General features: G+C 43.1%; 1 long non-coding RNA gene across 1 annotated transcript; it reads left to right on the top strand.

Annotated features, from left to right (window-relative positions):
- The first annotated feature begins 1038 nt into the window (after nucleotides 1-1038).
- On the top strand, nucleotides 1039-5232 carry LOC131828957 (uncharacterized). The gene is made up of 3 exons (XR_009352626.1): nucleotides 1039-1393; nucleotides 2466-2589; nucleotides 2717-5232. It is a non-coding gene; the product is annotated as an uncharacterized LOC131828957 (long non-coding RNA).
- The last annotated feature ends 2084 nt before the right edge of the window (nucleotides 5233-7316 follow it).

Genomic DNA, 7316 nt, shown 5'->3' with positions numbered 1-7316 from the left:
AAAAGTTTTCCACTCACTACTTTACATTGTTCCTGCCCTTGGTGACACCGGCCGCTGCTTTAGCACAGGGGTTGACAAACTGTAACGACAGATGGGAAACAGTCTCTCCTGCAAATACTTAACTCTGCGTTTGAAGCCTGAAACCAGCCAGAGACAGTATGTCAGCAGATGGGTGTGGCTGGGTGCCAATAAAACTTTATTCGTGGACATTGAAATCAGAATTTCAGGGGTGCGTGGGTGGCTCAGCCACTTAAGCGTCCCCCTCTTGACCTCAGTTCAGGTCTTGATCTCAGGATTGTGAGTTCAGGTCCAATGTTGGGTTCTACTCTGGACGTGGAGCCCACTTAAAAAAAAAAAAAAAATCTGAATTTCGTATCATGTCCATGGGTCACAAAATAGTCTTTTGATTTTTTTTTTTTTTTTCAGCTGCTTAAAAACAGAGAAACTATTCTGAGCTTGCAGGGTGTACAGAAACGGGTGGCAGGCTAGGTTTGGCTCGTGTGCCCTAGTTTGCGAACCTGATTTATCATCATCCAGATATAGTCACTTCCTTGGCTCAGGACAAAAAAACAACTGTTTGTTGTAGAACTTTAACTTGACGACTCCTTCTGGCCACAGCCAAACACCATGTACCAGGAGGAGTTTTCATTCCATCCCCCAAATGCTTCCACGTGCTAAGCCAAAAGCTTCTATGGTGCAGCAGGAAAAGTATTAAGCTCCTTGCAGCTTATGCATGGGCCTGTCGGGTGTCCCAGACACCACATCTGATTAGTACCACACGGTCCCAGCACACTTCGTCCAGGCCAATTTTCTTTGGCCATCTAAAAAAAGCTTCTTCCGCCTGTCTCTGTGGATAAATTCGGTAGTGGAAATAGGCAGGCCTGTTCTCTCAGGAGACAAGCCCAGAGGGCACTCTGGCCATCGGGACTCTTGCAGAGAGTGCCAAACCACAGCTGGGAAGGGGTGTGAAGGGAGGAGTCTGCAGCAGCCCAGGAAACAGCCCAGCTGGAGAAGAATGTCAGGACGGGAGCCGGCTTCCAACAGGCTGGCCCTCAGAGAAGCCTGAGCAGCTGGCCGTTCTCTAACTTGCTGGCATCATGTGAGACTTGGTGGATCTACCATTTCCTCTGACCTCACTCTCCCTTCCTTGTGGGCCATTCAACTGTATTGAACTAGTATTCTCCAGTTCTAAGAGGGGAGACGGGGCGCCCTGGACTCCAGATGATCACCTCCTCCTTCTGGTCCTGGAGCAGAGAGTGTTCATCCTGTGGAGACGACGAAGAATCCTCATAGCATCCATTCCACTCATCAGGACGTGACTTCACCCCAGAAACCTTCTCTGCTTGCGTCCCCCAGCCGTCCTTGCTCCCTGCTTCCCTCTCTATACCCACAGGTACTATTTCTGTTCAGCCTTGGCATTTAGATTTTTAAAGACTATGGGGCAAGAAGAGGGATTTATAATATTTATATCATATATTGCCCCACACGTGGCAATCCTCCATTAGTACATTTTATTGATTAAATGTGGGGGGAGGCATTTCAGAAGGTGTCTATGGCGGGCAGTTGTGGCTCTCACGTACTTACCCTCCCTCAGATCCCTTATGCCTGCTTCTCTTTTCCACCATTTTCCTGATGCATTCTTCATTGCCAGAATGAAGGTGGGTCTGGCGGCAACAGCCATCACCCCACAGACCTTCAACTTCGCTTTAAGGGATGTGGCTATTAGGCTTTGCCACATTGTGCCTTTTTCCTTCACCCAGTGTCTCTATATACAATCGTTTAGATACACACTCGCACATATAGAGACATACGGACATATGTATTCTATTATGTAAGTCACCAATTTCCATTACAGAACCGTAAAAAATAAAACAGTCTATAATTGCACAAGAAGTAATCACTGCTAACATTTCCACACCAAATTCTTTATCCTGATGCAGCCATTATCTTGGCTCTCAGGAGACAAGCCCAGATGTTTACTAATGTGCTAGTTTGGAAAAGATTAATAGATTCCCATTCAGATATGAGGTTAGCTCCTCTAGAATTTTTAATGGGTGATCTGTGAACTAGTTTTCGGTAGTACATGGATGAATTTGTTTCCTTGTAAGTGCTTTTCTTTTTCTTGGTCATAATGTGACTAATTCAGGTTTGGGACACACTGCTGGGTTTGTTGCTTACTCACATGTCATACAGGTCACCACGCTAGGCACTCTGTGGGACAGTCAGAGCTGGGAAGACATGGATCCACCTAGTGAATTCCTCCTGACATTTGTTACTAAGATGCTGGAAAACAGGTGCGCACGATGCTGCCCATGGGTCAGGTTCCATCTCTGCTACGAAGCCCCAACTGTGAGCCAGATAGCATCAATGTAGGAAACTGAGGCTACTCTCGTTTCCTGATGAACAGTTCAAGTGGGGGCCCTGAGTGATTCTGGCTGGAAATTTCAAGGATGCAATTTTGGCAGGGGCTGGTGGTTGCCCAGGTTCTGCAGTGTCTGCGAAATTGTGGCTTATTGACATCAGAGAGGTGGAGAGGCTGTGGACCAGCTTCGACAGAGGAGACGAAGGATAGAGCTGGCAGTCACATGAGTAAGAACCACCAGCACCTGTGGAGCTCTTGGCCTTTTTGAGGAAATGGAGGAAGGGTGGATGGAAGGGGGGAAGAAATGAAACTCATTTATTGGCTTTAAAAACAATTTCTCATTAAATGCTGCAGCTACGAGGGAAAATGAAGGAAAACAGAGGACAGTGTTTCTCAAAAGAAGTGGGCTTCACTCCTCTGGGCCACCTTGAGTCTTCGGACCTGTGAGGACAGAAGGCGGGATGATGGTGTCAGGGGCCACAGGAAGGGAGGGTGTGGCATTCCTGATCATGGCTTGAGTGGGCTTGAATGAAGTCCTGGGAGAAGACAACAAGATGAATGCATTGAAGGCTCCTGAGCTGCACTCTTAAAAAATGGTTAGAATGATAGCTCCGTGCTATGGATATTTTACCACGATTTTTAAAAAGGATTAAAAAAAAAATCGGTTTCTTTTTTCTTTCTTTTCATGCTTGAGAGGCTACATGTTAAAACAGCCTGTCAATGGCCTGGTGTGTGGAGCAGCCCAAATACAACACACATGTACAAGGGATGGGGTTTGTTTCTGTTTGTTAATTTTTGTTATTTTATAGTAATCCCATAAAAAGCCCTCCACTCCCATGTAGCCTTACTGCTGCCAGAGTCCTCTGCCTCGAGATGGAATGTTCCACCACAGCATGCATGGCACCTTTTATATTTGCTCACTGAAATGTCACAGGCCAGTTTAACCAGCAGACAATGGTGAAGTTTGGTGAAATCATCCTAGGACAAAGGACCTGCTGGGCAGTACCCCATCACCTCTACCATCGGTTTCCTTGTCCTTGAAGTGGGCCAAGCATTGATGGAAACTCATGGTGGACATGAATTTGTCCAAACAGGACCCTAATGATCCGGGAGTATACAAGCAAGCCAATTTGTTGGGAAAATGATGATGATCTTTTTCCTCCTCCTACATCCTTGTCTATAACTTGCCCCAGAGGCTCACCTGACACCAAAGAAGACAAGTCCTCCTCCATTAACATAATAGGTAAAGGCATGTTGGCAACTATGTAACGTAATGCTTAGGCATGCACACTCTGAAGCCAGTCTGCCCGTGTCCTAGTGTTACTACTGAGTGTGTGATCTTGGGCCAAGTTATGTGACCTCAGTTTTCTTACCTGTGAAATAGGATGATCATAAGCATAGCTAGTATTTGTAAAGCACACAGAGGGAATTTGGTGCCTGGCATGGACTATATGAATATTCATGATTTAGAGCTTGAGGGTATCCCCTGCAGGACCACCATAGTAATATAAGAAGCTCTCCTCTTTGAGTCTCTTGATGTCTTTCTACCTGTCTGCATGGAAGTTGTAAAGGCTATAATTTTTTTTAAGTTTTTATTTGTTTATTTGAGAGAGAGAGAAAGAGAGAGAGCAGGAGTGGGGTGGGGGGCGGGGAGAAGGAAGCAGAGGGAGAGGGAAAAGCAGACTCCCTGCTAAGCAGGGAGCCTGATGTGGAACTTCATCCCAAGACCCTGAGATCATGACCTGAGCTGAAGGCAGACACCCAACCAACTGAGCCTCCCAAGTATACCAAAGCTGTAATGTTTTTAGTATAATTATTATTAAGCCTCCGTCTTCTCTCCCTTGACCTCTAAATCTGAATTAAGGCACAAAGGAAACTATTCTATTAAAAAATAATGGCTATTTTAAATTATAAAAGTGGTATATATGGCTAATGTAAAAAGTACGAGAAGTAAAGAAATTACTTTAAAACTCATTACTGTACCTACCCCCTAGTGTAAGCCACTACTCACATTATACTCTTCCTCAGTTACTATCAAGTATCCCAATGCTTATGGTTTCTACATAGCTTTCCCCCCTCTCACCCCCTCTTTTCTAGGGCAAGATCCCAGTTGGGACGACCTATGGATAGAAAAAGTTAAATAAGCTTAATGATTTTACTTAAGCTAAATAAGCTTAATGATTTCAATTTTGTATAAGAAAATGTTTAGATTTTATTGCTACATAAAAGAATTCTAATTATAATTTGGCCGTGTTTACAAAGTCATTTGCAAAGAACTTTAAAATATGTATAATTTCCTACTATGCCACAATATTAAAAATGGCTTTCATTTAATGTATTAAATTAAATTAAACTCACTAATGCTGTGTAAATCTGGGCAAGAAAGATAATAAATTATAAATTCCCAAAGTGTTTGAATGAATGACCTTAACAATTATAAATAACACAGGAGCTTCCTCAAAGTTAGACTGTTTCTGTACAAGAAGGAAATCAGTCAAAATCAATTTTAGTTTTGAGAAATAATTCTGTTTCTATGAGGAATGGATTTACCAAGGCTGGGCAGTGACAGTGGATGCGATGCTCTTGGACAACAGGGCTCAGTCTCTCCACGCGCTGTGTGACAGCCATTGGGGTGGGAAGGTGTTGGGAAAATGAGAATGGCATGGGAGATGCTAGGGGACTTCTTTTCCCTTCCACATGTTATGTGTTCTTGGAGGCATTGGTAGCTCATGCCTTTGTCTTTTGTTGCCCTTCAATCCTCAACCATCTTCCCCATCTTCTGTCCTCCTCTTCCCTAATCCTGACCCCCATTTGCTGAAAGTCACTCAAGCTGCATACAATAAATAAAAGTATTAAGCATTCTTATGGAAGAGCCATTGATCTCTGGTGTTATTTTTATCGGAAATGAAAAGCAGTCCTGATAACAGGAATTGTGATCTGATTCCAATTAAATGGTCATGAACTTGAGTTTCTCTGTCTTCGACAAAATGGCAGACTCGTGGTGGTAAATGAACAATTTTGTTGGCCTCTCCACTTGCATTGGAAGTAGGATGGCAGCATTCCCTGACTGAACTGCAGCAGAGGGAGACGCTGAGATGGTTAGGAGTTCGGGGACCTATTTAAGGTCATAGATGGGACTCACAGGATATACTTTCCCCCAAACATCTCCCTTTTCCAACCAGCAACATTCTGAGGACTCTGAGATGGAGGCTCTTCTAACTTAAATGCTACATGTTTAATTGAGGAATCAGGTCGACCTGATGTGTATCTCCAAGAACATTACTGAGACCATGCAGGGAACACAAAGACTTGCTTTGCTTGTCCCAAACCATCTCCTGGAAGCCGTGCTCAGTTCAGTTGGAGTGGTTAAGTCAAACAAATACAGAAGTAAGAAAACATTCAGAAAAATGGTAGGTGGCAGAGCAGTTGGAAGGCCTGGAGAAGGCCAGTATTTATTTTATTTCCACTGAGCTCATTACTTGCTCTGAGCTGGTTAGCCAGGAAGGGAGGATAAACACATTTTAGTTAATAATTCCCGTAAGAACCCCACAGAATGTCTTCTCTGATTTACCATTGTATGGCTGGAGAAAGCACAACATCCCTTTTGCTTGTATTTCTTCTTAATCAAATTTGAAGTCAGTGGACATCTCCGTGTGTAGGTGAATGGTGAGAGCTTGTTTGTTTGTTTGTTTTTGGTTCCCCCCACCTTCTTCAGGTTAAGAAAGTGAAATGTGGGGCGCCTGGGTGGCTCAGTGGGGTAAAGCCTCTGCCTTTAGCTCAGGTCATGATCCCAGGGTCCTGGAATCGAGCCCCACATTGGGCTCTCTGCTCAGCAGGGAGCCTGCTTCCTCCTCTCTCTCTGCCTGCCTCTCTGCCTACTTGGATCTCTATCTGTCAAATACATAAATAAAATCTTAAAAAAAAAAAAAAAAGAAAGTGAAATGTGTGTGAGACATGTTCAGGAAAAGAGAATATTACTTGGGCCTCATTTCTTAATGCAATTTTAGATCAAATGGAAATGTTTCCTGATTCAATATTTGTTGCCTAAAACTGATTTTCTTATTTCCAGCTTGGGGAGTTTAACAGTACGAAGGAAAGTCTCCATGTTTTTTGATACTGCAATGCCCTAGGTTGACCCTCATGATTCATTCACCAAACAAATAAAAATCCCTCTAAGAGCTAGTCAAAGACAGTTCTTGGATGGACTCATTCTCCTCATGTGGAAGAGCAGTGGGACATCCTTTGTTTATGTATCTTACTCTTAAAACCAAACGTTCTGATTGCATTAGCCTTAAAACATAGATGGGGACATCAGGCTGGTAGGAGAAAGACAGGGGGAAAGTGAGGGAGGGCAGAGGAGGAAGATAGTGGTAGGGTTTTCATTTAAAATTAATCAACAACATTTTAAAATAGCTGTGCCATGGGAATAAACAGTAAACCATAAGTCGCGAGGCTAAAATAAGTTTTATGTTATATTTCAAAGAGGGAATTACTGTATGCATTGTCTGCGAGGCATTATAAAATGCACATTGAGAGACTTCTGTCAGAGACATCTGCATCCCTGGTCCCCACGTTGACCATGTGCATTGATAGAACAGATGGTAAAGGTTAAGGTAATAAAGTGAAATTCACCTCTATATGAAAGTGTCTTATCCATATGAAGCCTCTTTCTGTATGAGCACAATTGAAAATAAGTAAAATTTTACAATACGAGCCTCAGCCTCAGAATTCTATTCTAGGTTACTGTTGGCCAGTTTCTAACGAATGTTCCATCTCCAAAATAGGACAACATCACTAGTAATAATGCTTGACTCTAAAGAAATCTTTCCGTGTCAGTAAAAATTTTTTGTGAGCACCTGTTTTACCAAGGAGGTAGCTGGTATTAAAACCCTATTCCTTGGAAAAGTATTGAACTTTGGGATATTAGACAAAAGCATACAGAAGTTAAAAAGAA

Source organism: Mustela lutreola, chromosome 4 (assembly GCF_030435805.1).
Source record: "Mustela lutreola isolate mMusLut2 chromosome 4, mMusLut2.pri, whole genome shotgun sequence".
In the NCBI taxonomy this organism is placed as follows: Eukaryota; Metazoa; Chordata; class Mammalia; order Carnivora; family Mustelidae; genus Mustela; species Mustela lutreola.
Note: the sequence above shows the minus strand (reverse complement) of the source record. Positions and strands in the feature narration are given on the sequence as shown.